General features: G+C 38.2%; 1 protein-coding gene across 1 annotated transcript in view; it reads right to left on the bottom strand.

Annotated features, from left to right (window-relative positions):
- Positions 1-18,663, bottom strand: part of pard3aa (par-3 family cell polarity regulator alpha, a) — a 466,122-nt gene that overhangs the window by 411,387 nt on the left and 36,072 nt on the right. The gene's annotated exons all lie outside the window — the stretch shown is intronic.

Genomic DNA, 18,663 nt, shown 5'->3' with positions numbered 1-18,663 from the left:
CAATACAGACAGTAAAAATTTTAAAAAAATAATAATAATAAAATAAATAAAAGCGAAGCACAGCAAAGCAAAACCCAAACCACAAACTGAAAGAAACAAAACAAAAAATATAAAAACACAATAAAAAAATAAAAGAATAAAAAATTAAATTAAAACAAAACCCAAACAGAAAAAAAAAAATAAAACAGAAAAATAAAAAATAAAAAATTAATTAAAATGAATAAATAATTAATTAATTAATTAAAATAAAAAAACACAAAAAGAAAAACTATAAAATAATAAAATAAATAAAAAACTAAACAAAAAAAATCATTTAAATAAAAATATTAAATAATAATGTGTTTTCCTAACGCTAAACACAAGGCCGTCATGTAAGTGGCGTGAACTCTGACCCCTGACCCTGTTAATCAGGCGTGCAGACAGCAGTGGAGAGACTGAAAGCTAATACTGTCGGCACACGGGCTTCAATCGCAGCCAACGCCAGAGACTCTGGGGACAGTTCTGCCTGGGCTTTTATGGGTCGCTAGTTCGGGCCTAGAAAAACAGTAGAGAGACACGACTTCGCTTCGTTCACACGACCCCGAGACCCACTGCGGCTGAGGAGCATTCAGAAATGAAAGACCGATGATAAATGATAAAATCCTGTGTTGGAGAGCAAAAAACATAACGACAAATTATTAAAACAAAACACCACGATCTGTTCTTAACCTACTTCAGCACGATTACCAAATCACAGCAAAGATTTATTTAATGTATAGATGAGCAAACAACGTGTTTGACAAAGCACACCTTCACTTTACAGATTAAATTAAGATTGTACAGTACATGACACATGCATCCAGGGCCTAAAACACACTGCCGCCAATGGCCGATGTCATCACAATATTTACCGGCCATAAATATGTTTTACCGGTCATGTAACGGTTTCTGACACCAAAATTTTATATACCAGTGAAAATTCAAAATTCTCTATTCCAGCTTTGATACCACAGGTAAAACTACTTGCCTGACTAATATACATTTAAAACAATAAAGACAAATAAAACAGTTATTATTAAAATAAAAATAAATAATCAAATTACAAGCAAAACCTCAAATATACAAATGAAATAAACAGTGCTTTTCAGGTTTCTAAGGTAGGTCTGACAGTAGTTCTCAGGTTCAGAGATGTAAAATGTAAAATAACACTTCATAGTATTCACTGTATAAATTAAACATCCTTTAAATCAATCCTTATTAAAGTTACAAAAGTCATTCAGTCAAGAGCATTGAGTGATTTTTTCTTTGTCCTTTGTTGTTTGATTGACATTAAAGGTGCATAGAGCAAGTGTCTGAGTTTTTGCAGAACTATGCCCCCCTCTGGCAACAAGCGAAACTGCAACCAGAGTGTGTTTTCTTTGTCTTACGTGGAGTTTGCCTTGGGATTTTGAACGGACTACAAGCCGGTCTCTTTGAATCGATCTTCTACTTTTGTCGCGCGAGTTGTCTTCGCTGATACGGAGAATTGCGGCGAATACACAAACCTGCCAGACATAGCCAAGTGAGCGTGAACTGGCATGACGTCACTGCCAGTCTCAAATTCAACCCGAATCCCTCTTATTTATTTTACTGTACAGGATTATAGAGGCAATCACAGTGATCAGAGAAGGGCTCATTCAGTCCATCAGGCAATTGTTTATGCATGTATGGGTTAGAAAAATGGGTATTTTTAACATGAACTGTTGCGCAATGCACCTTTAAAACCGGCAGCCGCAGGAATATTAGGCTGCTGTCACTTTAAGAGCGAATGCACGGATCTAATATACTGATACTGTTGTGCATTTACTTTCTCAACTGTTTACGATCACTTTAGACACAACGGGCCATGTTTAGACACAACGGGCCATGTTTACTAGGACACTAGGATTCTAAAATCAATTTCTTCATTCCAGAATCGACATTAATTCAAATTCAATTGCTTTATTTTTGTCCTTGCTTGTAGATGAGGTTGACAGAAGTTAGACACTTTCGTTCCAACACAGGATGAAATGTGTCGTTGTCTATGAGAGGTGAGTGACGTAATATAAGTGTACGCGTGGAAGAGACGTGAGACTGAACGCACTGAAAGCCCTCGCGATACTCGTATACTGAGAGAGAGATAGACTATAGAGCTGCACGATTCATCTTTAAAAGACGGAGATCTCCATTTAAACACCCAGGCGATCTTTCAAGTCGTCTGTATATTAATCATATCGCAACATTCAAAGCTGTGTTGGCGCTGACCCGGAGAGAGTCGTCATGAAACCGCTTCACAAACAGTCTTTTCAACATCATTGTATCATTATTTCTGTGATGCAATAGTTACAATTATTATAGGAGTACTTGGATAAAAGTTTAAATATGAACACTGATGTCCACAATAGCGATCAAAATCAGCTTTTGATAGAAACGTGGTGCTTAAAATAATGCATTTATTGATTACATTGTTTCACCACTAAGTGGCGACAAGTGACTGTTAAAAAATGTATGTGTTATTGAATAATTTATTCAAAAATAAATGTAGTTTTGTATGATGCTTCTGAAATAAAAGTCAGAAAGATGTGATGATTTGTTTTTGTAAATATGACTCATCTTATACATCATGTGCAGTCTGTATAAGTGTATGATTTAACATACACTTATACTGTATAAGTATATCTGTATAAATGTATGATTTGCAATATCAAATCGCAATAATTGTAGAATCACAATTCTTTAAAAAATCTCAATGCATATCGTATCAGCCGGCACACAAGTATCGAATCGGGAGATTGGTGTATCGTCCCAGCCCTAATAATCGCTATTTTTTGACATCATTTTGTGTGAATTTGTCTGCTCAAGCGCAAGATGACGTGAAAGAGAGCTCAGTTTAGCATTCATGCACTAATCGTCTGAGACTCGGCTTTCTGTGCACGTGTTCCCTGCACTTAATGATTAGGGGGAAATCTATTTAAGTATCTGAAATAACAAGTCAAATCTATTCCAATAACTATAACCTGGCGTTTTTTTTGGCAGCCAGATATTTTCCCCAGTGACTCGAAATAAGGCGCTTGATGTATGTTTTTATTTTGCTTGGAACATAAGGCCCCAAAGGGTGTTTTTCTTCACATGTTCTCACACACACACCGACACACACACACACTAGCTACAGTATCCAATGATTCATATCATTGTCATCGGTCTGTGTTGTTACAGCAAAGTTAAGAGAGTCTGGGCTTCTACTTTAGTTCTATTAGCGATGACAAAACAGCCCCACAGGAGCTGCTGTTAGACGCCTAATGGGCACACGTGTGATACATGCATGCATTAGAAACACACACACATACCAGTGTACACACAACTCAACCCCCTATAGCTCCTTTAGATAAACAGACACAAATAATGGAGTTAAATGTATGCTGCATTGCTATGATCTTAAAAAACAGCACAAACAGATAACAGGAAACGTGTTTCTGCCACTGAATAAAAAATAAAAAAGGTAATTACGACGTATCTCACAACTCTGACTATTTTTCTCAAAATTGTATGCTATAAACTTGCAATTGCAAGAAATAAAGTCAAAATTGTGAGATACAATGTTGCAATTATATTCTCAATTGTTTTATTCAGTGGCGGAAAGCTCCATAGATAACAGAGAAAATGTCTCTTTAAAAAAATAAGTGATGTTTATGTAAAAAAAAAAAAAAAAAAAACTTTTTGACTTACAATAAGTTTCGTTATCTTACAAAAATGCAAAATGTTCCACATATTAGGATGATGAAGTTAGTTAAGCTGATAAAAACAAATGACCTGTCGCAGTAAAGTGACGTCTTTATGACTGTCCATCATTTTTAACAACTGTTCTTTTTAACCGATGACGATTAAAATGTCGCCAGCCGTCTGAATGCTGTAAGATCTTATTTGAGCACAGCGTGACCTTTGCGCTTGATGTGAGGAAACAGACAGTGAAGATTTTTCTTGTGTCCATCGGTGAACAAGCCAAACGTATGGTTTTCTCTGTGGGCTTTTAGACGCGCCTTATCCAGGAAAACTCAATAAACGCTGACCTTTCCAACAACGCTTCTGGGTAAACAACTAAACACAAAACATCTGAAAGCAGGGTAAGAAACTGTACTATGGTGTGCGCGAGTTCAAGAACGCATGTGTCGAGTAAGCAGTGAAAATTACACTCTCACTAATGCTGGGATTCCCCTCAGAAAGCCTCGGAGACGCTCTCCTGTTCCTCATATTGAGACACAGCTCGAAAAACATTGAAAAACAGCATCTTATTTTTTACAAGACCCCCAGAAATATTATAGTATCCTGATATTATTCACTACTGTTCAACATGTACAACAGAATTATGAAAGTTATAATACGATCATTTGAAATTCCAATAACAGAACAAACCTGTATCTATTAACAGATATCTATAAAACAAAAACCTGAGGCAATTTTCATGAATGGGGTGGAAATTGGTGTCTGTTCGTAATAATGTCCTCTATTGAGAGAGATATTAGATATATTTGATGAACTAAAAGAGATTATGTCGTTTCCCACCGCACTGGTCTTGAACTTCTTGATTAAATCCAACAATTAAAATCATACAATAAATGTCAGAATTTTAATTTAAGCTGATCTTTAATTAATTTAATTTTTTTATCATCAAATCATATAATAAATAAAAAACATAAATGTGTCCCACACTTTGCATGCTGTTACTGCATAATTTCCCATCAATCATTCAATCGATTGATAAAAATTTAATGAAAAAAACAAAACAAAAAAACTCAGGGCGCAACATCATTTATTTATTTATTTTTCAAACTCATATTAAGCAAATTTAAGAGTAAATAGTAGGCTATTTGTCAAAGTAAATGTAAGAAAAATAATAAAATAAATATTTTATTTTTATGGGAAATATAGGTTAGTCAGTAACCACAAGGCAAACTAACCAGCAACCCTGTTACCAAATATGACTTTTTTTTGTGGTTATTTTGTATATATTTGTATAAATAAAGTTCAAATACAGATGTGACGTATACATCTCAAGTTTTGATAACAGGGTTTCAAAAATACAGAATATCATATAAAATGAATGTAAAATAAAAGCGCACATATAATATCGAATCTGAGTCCTCCTGAGGCGGACAAACGTTTTCTGAAGGTTAAATGCCTCTTTTCACGGATCATTTGTTAAAAACGAACAGAAATGTTTCCCCAGACATATCTTTCATAGCACAAACAATGTTTCAACAATGTCCTCCTGACAGGATTGTCTAAAACCTCCATCAATCTCTTCGTTCTGAAGGAGTCTCTATCTGTAACTCAAAGTGGAGAAACGCTCCTCAGGAAATCCTGTAAATGTGCAAAACACAGACGCCTGACAGCCTGAATGCAGTGCTGAAATTGGCTTCGGTCACACAAATAATAGAAAAACAACACACACCACTCTTTGTGGTGGTAACTCTGTATGACTAGGTCACATTAGTGGTGTATTTTTCCTTTATACCGGAATCATATGAAGCAAAGTGGAGGTATGTCTTCATCTATGGTACAACTATAATAAATTATGTTCATTTTATTACACTAAAATCTTCCTCTATGTAGGCAAGTACACTCAAAAGCTTGGACAGGAACCAAACAACTACTGTAGTACACGATCTTCAGACTTAAGTTAGACTTGATGAAACGGGATACTGGGAGAATGGTTCAAACAAGCTCTTCTTGTTAGTGGCGTCCAGATAACTAAAAACATGGATTCGGGGAAACCTGGAGTACATGTGGCATTATTTTACACTACAAGGGTCTGCAGTAAACAACAATGTACTCGTCTCAAAAAAGACACGAAGGTCATTTTACAAAGAAATAACGAAGGATAGCTGTCATTCCTGCAGGTCTTACCTCACACACTTCAAGGAGACCTTCAATCATTCATGTCTCAGGGTCTATTCAACCAATTGAAGAGCTCCAATTATCTGCAGGATGTTACCAGAACACTTATAATGTGTGTATATATATATATATATTAGTGTTGTCAAAAATATCGATATTTCGATAAATATCGATACTGAAATATCTGAACGGTACCAATACTAATTTCCCGAAGTATCGATACACCAATACTAGCCGAGCAGTCACTTTCACTTCTCTCCAAAGGCGCGTTGACAAACACCACACGTGACGCACTCGTCTCATTCGCTCTGGTTAAATAGCAAAAGTGAATGGAAAGATGGCGAGTGCGGCGTCCCCGCGACCGGCTTTGGTTGATTGATAAAGAACACCGCGAGCGGGCATGTCGGAGAATAGCGCGGACACGCGCTTCACACTGCGAGCGGGCTGCGGGCACCCAAAAGATTGTTTGACTATCAATATCCCTCTCATCACTCATTTTGTAAAATTATTTTATAGATGAAAACATTTAAGGAATTGGCTCCAGGGGTACCATTTAGCAAGCATATGCTCAGCATCAGGGGTGTTTGTTTTTTGGACAGACCTGCACCACTGCTAAAAACATCCTAACACTGTAACTCTTCTCATTTTAACTTTTCTGAAACATTAACCAAGATGGCCTAGTATTGTTGTTGATATGAGTCTGTGTTTCGTTTTTTCACTGTAATTCTTAAAGTTAACATAATCTGACTGAGGAATCGTAGACAAGTAAATATTGTAACTGTGGTCAGATGTAAATTAACTTGTGTCTGTTTAACTTTATTCAAAAATTATTATTTAATTCTGCAATTTGCCTTCATTAGCGATTATCATCAATTTGATTACACATATACTAATTAAACTAAACTGAGCTAGACAATGGCATCTCTGAATTCAATAATGAAATGCTTTTAACTGAAAATTGAATGTTTAACCTTATTATTATACATTACTGACACTCTATCCTCCAATTTGATACAGTTAAGTGCTTCGACACAATCTGTATTATTAAAAGCAATATATAAATAAAGCTAACTTGACTAGATGCTGATCCAGTGAGCATTGTTTCCGCGTGTGATGCACACACGTTTGCGTTTAAATCTGTTCATCAAATTAAGTTAATGTATTAACCAGCATTTATGACCGATGACCAATGCATTTGTTACAGTATATTTTAATCTTTGATAACAGTAGGTAATAAAAACACAACGGATCATGTTAGCTCTGGTCCAATGAAAAAATATTAACAGATAGAACTCAGGACATTTTTGTTCATGTAAAATATACCTCATTGTCATGTTCTAGACTTGTAATATTTAGCTTTAAATAAAAAAAAGACCCCCTTAATATTGTGGCAGTTTTTTTCTCTGTGGTATCGAAAATGGTATCGAATATCGATATTTTTCAAGGTATCGTATCGAAGTTAGAAATTCTAGTATCGTGACAACACTAATATATATATATATATATATATATATATATCATAACATAATACAGCTGTCTTCATGCACTATCCCAAAAATGCAAAGCTAAAACCATGTAACAAATACAAAATTAACAAATACTGTTTTTTTTGTTTTTTTACAATAATACTTTTAAACAAACTCTGCACATGCATTTTAGACACGTGGGTGTTTTTGCTCTGACCAAGAAAGAAATGCATCTTCATATTTACAAGTAAAGCTCCATATATTATGCATAACTGACTTATACATCTAGTTTTGACGTCCTTTCGGGTGGATCAAGCCTTCTTTAGGCGGGTCAGACCCCCCCAAACCCCCCTGTAATTCGCACCCTGGTTATGTTCAAAAGAGACTTGCAGCATCCCCTATCTGACAGGTGCAGGCATCCATGTGAGAGACAGACATGCCATCTCTCAACGGGCCAGAGGAAAGCGCATGAGAGAGAATGAGTTTTACAATCGGCTGCCACAGAGAGCCTGTGTGAATGCTAAACAGGCCTGTGGTACCTCTAAAACATGCCGAGAGACACTGCTGAAGAGTGTGCTGGACTGCAAAAACACATTTGCACACTTCAGACGGCAGTGTTATTAAATTAACTTTATTTTACACCTTATTTGCACGAAAAACAGTTCTGGCTACTGCAAGGTGGAGATGGAAAATGTAAGGTATAGGCCATAGGACATAAACAGGTTGAATTGTTACTGTACCTTTAAGGCTTATGCAAATTGCTTGAATGCTATGATTGGCTAATCTCTACTTAACAGTACAATTCACACTGTTGTTTACCAAAGCAGGTCAAGTAGCTAAATACTCAAAATGCATTGATATAAAAGCAAATATAATTCTGTTGTCCATGATATGGCCGCTTAAAAGATAATGTAATTTTTTTCTCTAAAAAAAACTTACCATTTTAATGTGCAGAGAGAACAATAACTAAGAAGACAATTAATGTGTTGATTTTGATTAAACATTGCTCTGTTTGTTTAAATAGTCTAAACAATTGTGTAATTTTGAGGCAGGATTTTCTGTTTGTCCGGCCAATAAACGACATGCTTGAATGTCAATATTAAGAGACATTGTTCAAGTTTTAAAAGAAGAATTATAAAAATAAATAAAAAGTCTTAATTATACCAATTCGGCTGGTGCTGCAGAAATGATACACTGCAGCTTAAAACTAACCTTTAAAAAAATCCAAAAATGGTATAGACAACTAAACAAAACAATAAACTCCAAAGAACCCTAAAAGAGTTGTGATTTCCAAAAACTGGTATGGAAAGAGTATGCTTTGTGAAGTCTTACTGTTATTTCAAGGCCATCCTGCCAAACCCAGCCAATGCGACTGCCGGCTCAGCATGCGGTCTCTCAGTCTGCATTACACTATTGGTCAAAGGCGATGTCAAGACCTTAAATTCATCTCCCAAAATGCACAGAGAGGAGCCTCTGAACAATAGGATGTGTGTTTTCCTTAAATCAAAAGAATTACTTTATACACAGAGGGGTTCCCGTGTCAATGGGGTCAGTGCTTCCCGGGCACACGAGGGCGGCGTGGAATCCTGCCCGGATCAGTCGTCAAGGTGATGGAGCTTTATTAAAAAGAGCTGGTGTTATTAAAACAGGTCTTATTATTGGATGCACCGCCATGGGAGGAGAGAAGAGGTGTGACCCCGGTCTTTGTCTCAAACTGGCTTCATTAATCATGCAGCTTTGTGTGTGTGCACGCATTAGTATTCATGCAAACACTGAGGGTCACTGTAAACAGTGATTGCAGACGGCTGAATGTTGATTGATCGTATCTCATTGTGAATGTAATTTTTGTGCTAATTAACTGGAGTGATAAGGATTTAATCTAAATATTTATAGACTGCGTGTGTATGTGCATGCATCTGCTACACAGCATCTGATTATGTGTGTTTCTGCACCTGTATCTCATGAATGCACTTGTGTGTAACTGCTTTCATGTGTGATCAATCATGTGTGTGCAGTTAAGAATGTTAACGTTAAGAACGAGGTATGGGACGTAAAAGGGAATTGAGTTGAGATTCCAGACTATTTGAATCCCCCTTTCCTCATTCCTGACTGTTTAGACAGATGAGAATCACAGCACTGCCACTTCCACCTGCCGTAGTGTCTTTGTGTTCAGTGTTGACCTATTTACCAGTCTAATTCCCTGCCCTGGGGTCCAGAACGTGAGGTGCATGTCCGCAATACATAACCTTCACCACAGGGGGCAACAGCATGCAAACACATTTGCCAACCCCCAATAGGGCACAGAGCGCGAGCGGATGCTGATTCTAATTAACACAGACTGAACAATACAGGGATGCCATGGGGCAGCTGTGCTTTAAAAATGTCCTCATTTAACCTCAGCTAAAAAAATTAAGTAAACTAATAACCGTGTCAACTATTGCAACTCAGCTTTATACTAAGAACTCTATACTTTTCAGACGCACTGGTTTAGTGTTGGTGCACAATGAATCCTTAGCAGGTCCAAAACAATACGTTTCCAGCATTGTGTATTTTGTCTGTCCTCAGTGAACACTAGACACTGTACCAAGCCACAAAACAGTGCATCAACATTTGTTTATGTTTATTGTGTTCCACACACAGAAATGTGGAATATTCAAAATTTAAACATCCAACTTCTGACATCAGAGGTGATAAGTTAGTGATGCAAACATTAGGTTTGCAGGCATGATAACAATAGCTCTGCAGGTATTTGATTGTCTAGATTTTTTGAAGTGTAATGGTACACACAGAACTTGGTACTTACTTACATGCACCGGACCATGACGTCTGTACTGTGATGGCTCGGGATGAATAAATGTACTGTTACACCCCTACTAACTTAAGTTGAAAGTCTGACTTTCTAATGCACTGTTCCAAATAGGATGCTGCTGGTTTAAACACTATTTGAACATTTGGTTCAAACACTAGGAAAACTTTATAGCCGCATATGTTTCTCTTCGCGAGTTTGTGTGTAAAGTGCCAGAATGGGCTAAACTGGTAATGAGCTTAATTGGCTTAACAGAGAACCAGATAGGTGATTGTGAACAGAACTCTTCCTCTCCCTCCTCCACTCATCTGATAGCACATTATCAGGCCCTCTATCTCTGTTCCCCAAGCAGCATGCAAACAGAGCCAGGCAATCTGGCTAGGGCTACGGTTGTTTGATTGTATTTACATTTCACTGCAAGGAGGTATATCCATAGACAAATATATACCTCAGTAAGTGCTTTAAGTACAACACAACAACAAAAGTCAGAGACTTAAAAGCACAAACAAGAGACACAACATAAATAGAAGCACGCTAGGAAGCCTGCTCAGACACACAAACACAGCTCTATTACAGCCTCAGAGCAAAGGAGGGATCTATTCATCCAGATAGCATTGCAAGACTGAGGCAATTTGTGCCCATTTGATGCGTAATGAGGTTCTTATCAGTAAGTGGCCAGAGAAATGGTGTGTAAAGTATAGCCTATTCAGCACAGACCTAACAGAGAAGCCATGAGCTCATCCCCAAACAACTACACCATGAACACACGTGCAGCACAACAGGTTGAGAAAGAAGGATGGAAAATCCAACTAAAACCAGCCTCTGATAGGATTTCTATCTGGTCCAAACTGGTCATTTAAACCTACTGAATGGTTGATCAGCTGGACCATTGGCAAAAAATTAGCAACCATCTTTCACAGCTGTAGCTCAAACAGTAGAGAGTTGTACTTAGGACAAGGGCATGGTTTAGATTCCTAGTGAATGAATGAACTGTCTACCTTGAAGTCCCTTTGGATAAAGTAGGCTGTCAAATGCACAAAAACAAATGTAAATCTTTCAAAAACAAGGCCAATAACCAAGACCTTGTTTTTGCAGCAAGAAGTATGGAGAGGGGGGGGGGGGGGGGGGGGGGGGTTTGAAATTAAACGGTATAGGTAACTAAACAGGCAAAAGAAAAGATCGCTGGGGTTAAGTAGAGGAGAAAAAGATGATCTATTTATACCTACACTTCTCCCATCTTTCTAAATCACACTGTATGTGTAAGAGTATCGTGCTTCTTGTGACTCTTCAAGTGGAAACTCCCTAAACTCCTGCCGTGGCCCTTAGAATAAAAGCCAAGCGGCATCCTCCTGTTGCTCCCTGCAGTTTGCACACTTCTTAGTATCTTCCACCAGCCCTCGTCCTGTTTATCCACCAGTCGGGGGCACGTCTCCCTTCTCTTGACTGAGATATAGATGAAAAGAAGAGGAGACAGGAGAGAGAGCAGGAAAGCAGCAAGGTGTCAGACACAGCACAGAAGGCAAACAAAGATGAGGAATTACCGATTCCATACCTGCCCATCTATTCCACAAAATGGTCCACAATATCATAGTGGGAGTTGACAATACAAAAGCTATGAATGACCATACAATCTGTACCATTTATTTGAACCAAATAACATTCACAGCGCTGCCAAGTCCGTGAGAGCCACTTTGGCAGGAATCGATGGAGATGCATTTGGATCATCTTTATGAGCTCTCCAATGTGAGCAATCTGCCCCTGAAAATGCACCACTTCACTTGCACAGCCATCAGAAAGACTGTTCCAGACAGAACTAATATCCAGCTCTCTATATATAAAACCGCCTCTCGTGGAGCGAGACGAATTAGGCCTGTGAATTCTCCATTGTTCAACTGTTTTAGAGCTTGCACAGCACAAACATATGAAATAATGCTAATAAAGAAATTATCCGGCCCTTGCGTATACGCAGAGGGAGCACTGTCATAAATTCAATGGCATGCAACAAGAGGATGAGGCATTTAAGTGACCTCATCACCCTAAACTATCGTAAAACCAAGCATCGCAGGATGTCAGGGCACTGCGCTGGAAATCAAGAGTGGAAGGTGATGGACTGTGGATCAACAGTCCATAGAAGAGTTTTCTTGAGAGGAATAGGGCAGATCGAGGTAAGTTTATTGCATTACGTTGCATGCATTGCCTCACAGAAGCCAGAATCTGGTGGCCTTTATGTCATAGATCAGTTTAGACTATGTTCTCATTTGCCACTATAAAAGACCATTAAAAGGAGATGTTGAGTTTAATGACTTCACACCTTTCTCTTAGCCATCATACATCTGGACAAATTATGTCTTCCTACTGAAAACCAGTTAAGCCAGCCAAAGAACTTGTTAATATCAATATGTTTGACGTCAACCCTAGGTTATTTTTAGGAAAAGTGGATTTAGCAGTTCCGGATCTCTCAGTTGACTCATCATGCAGAATCAAGTTGAGATGTGTCGTTGCCTTAGAATTGCCAAGATTTAACCACATAGAAATCCTTCCTCTCCCGTTCAAAGTCTTAGCTTGCCAATCCAGAAAGTTTTCCTGGGACTACATCAATGATGAGCTGAAGCTTAGTACACGATTAGCTCGACTCAGCTCCTGCTGGCGCTACAGTAAGATGCAATCCCTGAAAGAGGCATCGAAAGTCACGAGATACAATGTTGGATTCACATATGGTGTGAGAGTAGGGGGAGGAGAGATAATGACGGAGGAAGCTGAACTGAGATGGGTAAGGCATTAAAAAAGCTGAGCTATCCACGACTAGGCCGGAAAGCCTTTGATCCATATCCAAACTTCACAGGCCGCAATTCAGTAACTTGAAGACAACATGAATCAAAGATTAGGCTAAAGTAGCTAAAGACTTTGGAAAGAAGCTCGCAGACTCTGGAAAGTTGTGTGAGGATGTAGAGAAGACGACACCTGAATGCATTCAGACCGAGTCACTTTGACAACGGGATAGATGTAGTAGGATATCAGTTAACGGGAAAACCATCTGGAGGCCTGATAAAAGTGATTTGTATTTCCTCAGCAACCCAACAGAGAGTCAATAAAAGCGATGGGTCCTCTCCAAAGCTGCAGAAGGACGATCCGCTGAGACTGGTCGATCAATTAACCAAAAACAGACAATGGCTACCTTGGAGTTTTCTGTCCGTCGAGGCCAGCGCTTCTTCCAGACAAACGCACGCATGCCAGAATCCTGCAGGGATTAATGACATCAGTATGGATTCTGAACCCTTAGCGTGTGATGTTTCAGAAAAGGGATTACAAAACGAATGAAAATTAATCAGAAAACAGCTTGTACTCCGAAGGCTACTAAAAAGGAGAGATTTAGCCAAATAGAAAAAAAGAGAATGAGAGACGAGAGACAATCCCTTTGGTTTGTAGCCATTTCATGGATCATGCATCTGCCGAATGATTTGTTAAATGAGAATTAGGTGATGGGATTGAAAGACTCACATTGTCTCACTGTCTCTCTCTCCCTTTCTTTCCCACGTCCTTTCTCTGTCTTCATCCCCAACCCATCCACAAAGGTGCAGACTATGGGGATGTGATATTCCGCAAGGCCTTTCGCTTGAGGCTCAACAGAAGGAAAAGTTGTCTGACCGTAGGCTATCATTGAACACAAAGTGCAAGTACTATATCCAATAGTCAACTCTGAACTTTCAGAGGTGAACTTCAGCTCCTCAATGCACTTCTGTTCTCTGTAGGAGATACTCGGCCAAGAGGATGGGCTGCTCGGCGTAGGAGTTCAAAGCCTAGTTGGAAACATGTACGCTTTCTTAATGGCTGGAGAATCAGAGTCATGCCCTAGAAAATATCATCTTCTAAAAAATAATGCATGTCTGTCTATCACATTTATCCGTAGGGGGAGTCCGTGGATGATTAAAGATAGATCAAAGGGGCCTCAGTGTGCAAGTATCGAGGATTATGTCCTCTGAAAAGGAATGTGTGGTGTGTGTTAGAGGTTTGGTGAAGTCTGTAGTCTTCTGCATAAGGTGATTATGTGCATTGGATCCAGATGTAAGTTACCATTAAACAAGTAGAAAGCGTGCACATGTTAGCAATGAAAAATGTTTAGTTGAAAGTAAAAATTGTTTTTGCTTATGAACACATGTGTATACACACACAAACACGCAAATTGTTTTATCTTAAACACAAATGAACCTTTGCAATATGAAAAAACATACACAGATGTTGAGTTTGAGTGGTAGTCAGTTTGTGTTTGGGGAGTGTTTGATCACAGGGAAGCATTAAAAAAAGCAAAGACAACTCGACTGAAGTACCACAGTGCCCCCTTCTGTTCATATACTCAATTACATCCTCAAACATATATTCCAAATCCACTGGGACATACTTCTCGCATAAGGCTATTTTGTGAGATTAGATTTTAAAAGGCTTCAAAACAGAGCATTACTCACTTCATTTTCATAGCCTAAAATCATAGCAGACAACATAATTCTGAATCTTGAGAAGCAGTCATTACAATTCTTCCATGTTGATTACCAGAACTTAGTAAACAAAATACTATTTAACAACACTGAGAGAGGAGGTTGGATGTTACAGTACTAATGAAATAAAATACAGCCAATGCACTAATATAGTGCACCATATGGTATATTTCTCTGGTACTAGATGTTGAGTTATTGATGTGCTAGTGCCTAGTGTCCCACTCAGACTGCTTGGCTAGCTGAACCAGAAATGTTTAGAACTGAGGATAGCCAGATGTAAACGGTATGTAGCAACTTTTCAAACCATATAGACAAATCAATAATCTAAACAATAGGGAGGACATCCAGTAGGATGGTTACGGCCCAACTAGACCAGCACAGAATAGCATAAACCAGCCTGGACCAGACTGTCGATCTACACTGGTCTTTGCTGAGTCGATTCACTGATATATTTTTGTTCGGTCTAAATCTGGGTTCTTGGAGAGAATGTGTTGTCCCTCAGATGGCAACAACAGTTTGCTCGTTTCCGTTTCCATCCCATCTTATCAGCAGAATACGCAAACGGGACGGTCTCCTGAGTTTTTGTTACCACCCATGAGGTTGCTTATGGATGATGGCTCTTATAACAGGTGCCATTATGTATAACAGCATGAGATGTAGCGCCCCAACTGAGCAATAGAAAACCACTTTATTTAGATATGGGTTTGTTTGTGCGTGTGTGCAGTTTATGGTGCCGCCTCAATCTTTATCTTTTGTTTTTGAAATCAGCAGCATAATGATGCCATTCAGAGCCTGTTGACAGAGGAGAGAAAATGGCACATTCGGGGTTCTGTCGTTATCCCACGCGTTTTGTGAGAGAGTGATTCACGCGACGAGCGATTCACTGGAAGTGATTGCCTCAGTCGGGCTGGGGTGTTTGAAATGGGACCTACCACTGTTTTAAACACATATGCACTACAAAAAGAAAAATGCACAGAAAACACAGATTGGTGTCTCTTCAAATACAGCACTTTTATGTCCTAGACATTTTGTTATATGAAGGTCACTTCAACTTTTGGTAACACTTTAGTTTAGGGTCCAATTCTCACTATTAACTAGTTTCTTATTAGAAGGCATATTACTAGGATATTGGCTGTTTATTAGTACTTATAAAGCACATATTAATGCCTTATTCTGCATGACCCTTAATCCTAACCAATACCTAAACAAACTACCTACTAACTATTAATAAGCAGTAATTAGTTTTTTGATGCAAAACAATTGGTGCAAAAGTCCCCCTGTATAGTTGATACAGTAGTCAATATTTGAAGTGAATCAAAAAAGTTCTTCAAAGTTTTCCTAAGACTAGAACCGTTATTGTTTAAAAATGTATGTAAAACTTTGATGAAAGGTTTTGATCCACTTCAAATGTTGACTACTGTAGTTAGTTAATAGTGAGAATTGGACCGTAATCTAAAGTGTGAACTTTAGTTACCGTGCCTTCACTTCTTTACAAATGCCCTTTATGTATATATTTTACCGATATTTATATATTTTAAAAATGAAAATTATTATAATTTTTTTTATTTGAAAATATTTTCTTTTGGATCAGCTATGGGCAGCTATGCCCAAATCTAGTCAGAGATTTAGGGTATAAAAGTTGGAGAGGTTCATGAAGAGAAAAGGAAGAAGACACACATTTAATTTGTCTCTTTCTGCCTGAGCAAACTGGGAATGTGAACATGGCGGTAAATATACAACACTTCCACCTGCCTGAATTTAATGTCAATGTGATGTGATTTAAGATGCACTCAGCATACGGCAATGAGTTTGCATCTTTCTCTCACTCACACACACACACACACTTTCCACCTGTCACGCCTACCGTCGATTCCGAGCCGCCAACAAGCCAGAAAGTGCCAACGAGCACATAAGGACTTTGAAATTCAAATCAATGGCAAGGTAAAAGTGAACATACACACACACACACACACACACACACACACACACGCACACAAAAACTAGCACTCGGCTCTGAATCAAAACAACGAGGGACCGCACAGCAGTCTTCGGTCCCTTCTGAAACGCAAACAGACCAAACTAATTAAAGTTCAGGTGACAAGTGCAAAACACTGCAGAGCTCCTGGCTTCTATGTGATCCAAACAATCTGGCGTGTGTCGTGACAAGCCGAGTGAAACCGTGCGGGAGAAATACTCCAGGGTTCAAAAAGTAACGACAGCCATGTTCAGCAGGCATACAACACAACACAAGCTAAACCAGGTTCATGCTTTGGTAAAGAACTAAGGGAAGCTCGTTAAAGCGACTGCTGGAACAGTTGTATGTTGTTAAAAATACAGAGAGCACATTTTTAGCATGTTAGCATATAATATGCAAAACTTCCATTGAGAGAAAAAAAGACATTGAGTTGATGTGGGCAATGCAAGTTCAAGTCATTTAAAGTTCATTAACCAATGAACCACCAGAAGTTCAACAGAGATTTTGACACATCCTGCCAGCTGGCAGATTCTTCAGCATATGCATATAGAAATATGAGGCAAGGACGAGGCTTGCTGCTCAACCAGCGGGTTCTTGAGCAGATGTGGAGATTGACACCGCTCAGGACCGGCCCTCAGCAGGGTCACAGTGACATCAGTGCTCGGTCAAGGGCCCGCTGGTCACTGTGAGGTTATTTGGCACAAAACTCCACAGGAGCACAAGAGGAGCTCTGGCCTACTGAACATCAAAGAGCTTGGAAGCAGAAACTCACGTCAGCTGGAGACGAGACGGCAGGTACAAGTCAATGTCACATTAACGTCTCCGCAAAACAAGTCAGTGTACAAAGGCAAATACATTCAAATGAGTGACGACATACAATTTTTTATTGATTTCGATTGATTTATTTTTATTTTTTTGGTAAATTTACAATGAAATAACCAAAAAAAAAAGGAGTAGGCTGAAGCCGAGGCTTATATTTGCCTACCCTATTCTCCAAAATCTCCAGATTATAAAACAGGTACTTCTGGCTCTAAAAAATAGTCATAGGACATATCAAAGATGTAGAATAACAACACACACACACACACAATATTATTTGGCGTAACCATTGTTTATATTAATTCATTATTGATTATTATTAATATTACTCTTATTATTCCTGTTGATATAAGAAAAAAAATTGTAATAATTAAAAAAAAGTAAATTAAGCTGTACCGTTGTGTCAGAACCAAACATTGAATGAAATATGAAAATACATCACAAAAATAACTAAAGATATAAAAGGAGTGAAATTAGCCATTTTAATATTTATTGTGTAAAAAAAAACGTTTTATTATTATTAAAAATAATGACTGTCCCTCAGTTGTGGCTCTATCTCTGCTAGTGATGCACTGAAATTTCGACTTAAAATATTTGGCCAAAAATTTATTTTCAGGTAAATTAGTTTTGGAGGGACATGTCTGTTCTATTCTTTTACATGTGTTCTACTAAAATAATATATAAAAAAAATATTAAAAAAGTTTGTGTTTTTTTTAAATATTGAAACCATTGAAAATCACACCATTCAGGATCGTGTCTCCTCAACAATCAATACTATAAATATTATAAATCCAGTTTAATAAATTTGTAATTTCTTCAAATTATGCAACAATAACTAAATAAAATACAAGACTAGAATAAAATACTATATTAAAATGCTCATATATTTTATAAAGTGGGCCTATATTAGCGCCTCAACAATGTGCAGTTGCTTTGGTCATTGGGGTATTGTTGACCCAAACATCTGGCATACACCCTGAGTTAGTGTTTTTACTACAGTAACATCACTGTTGTCCACAACCTCTCGTGCAATACCTGTCACCAACCGCATAACGCTATGATTGTGTACAGTAAATACACCATGAAAACACAGAGGGACTGTTGCACCAGTGTTGGTCACAGTTGCATCACACAGTCGACAAGTGTCCGAGGCCAGAAACACACTTGCACGCTCAGACGGACACTGATATACATAGAGAATTAAACAACATACAG

This window comes from Siphateles boraxobius, unplaced genomic scaffold, assembly GCF_051911475.1.
Source record: "Siphateles boraxobius isolate OS27281-9 unplaced genomic scaffold, OSU_SipBor_1 171, whole genome shotgun sequence".
NCBI lineage: Eukaryota > Metazoa > Chordata > Actinopteri > Cypriniformes > Leuciscidae > Siphateles > Siphateles boraxobius.
Note: the sequence above shows the minus strand (reverse complement) of the source record. Positions and strands in the feature narration are given on the sequence as shown.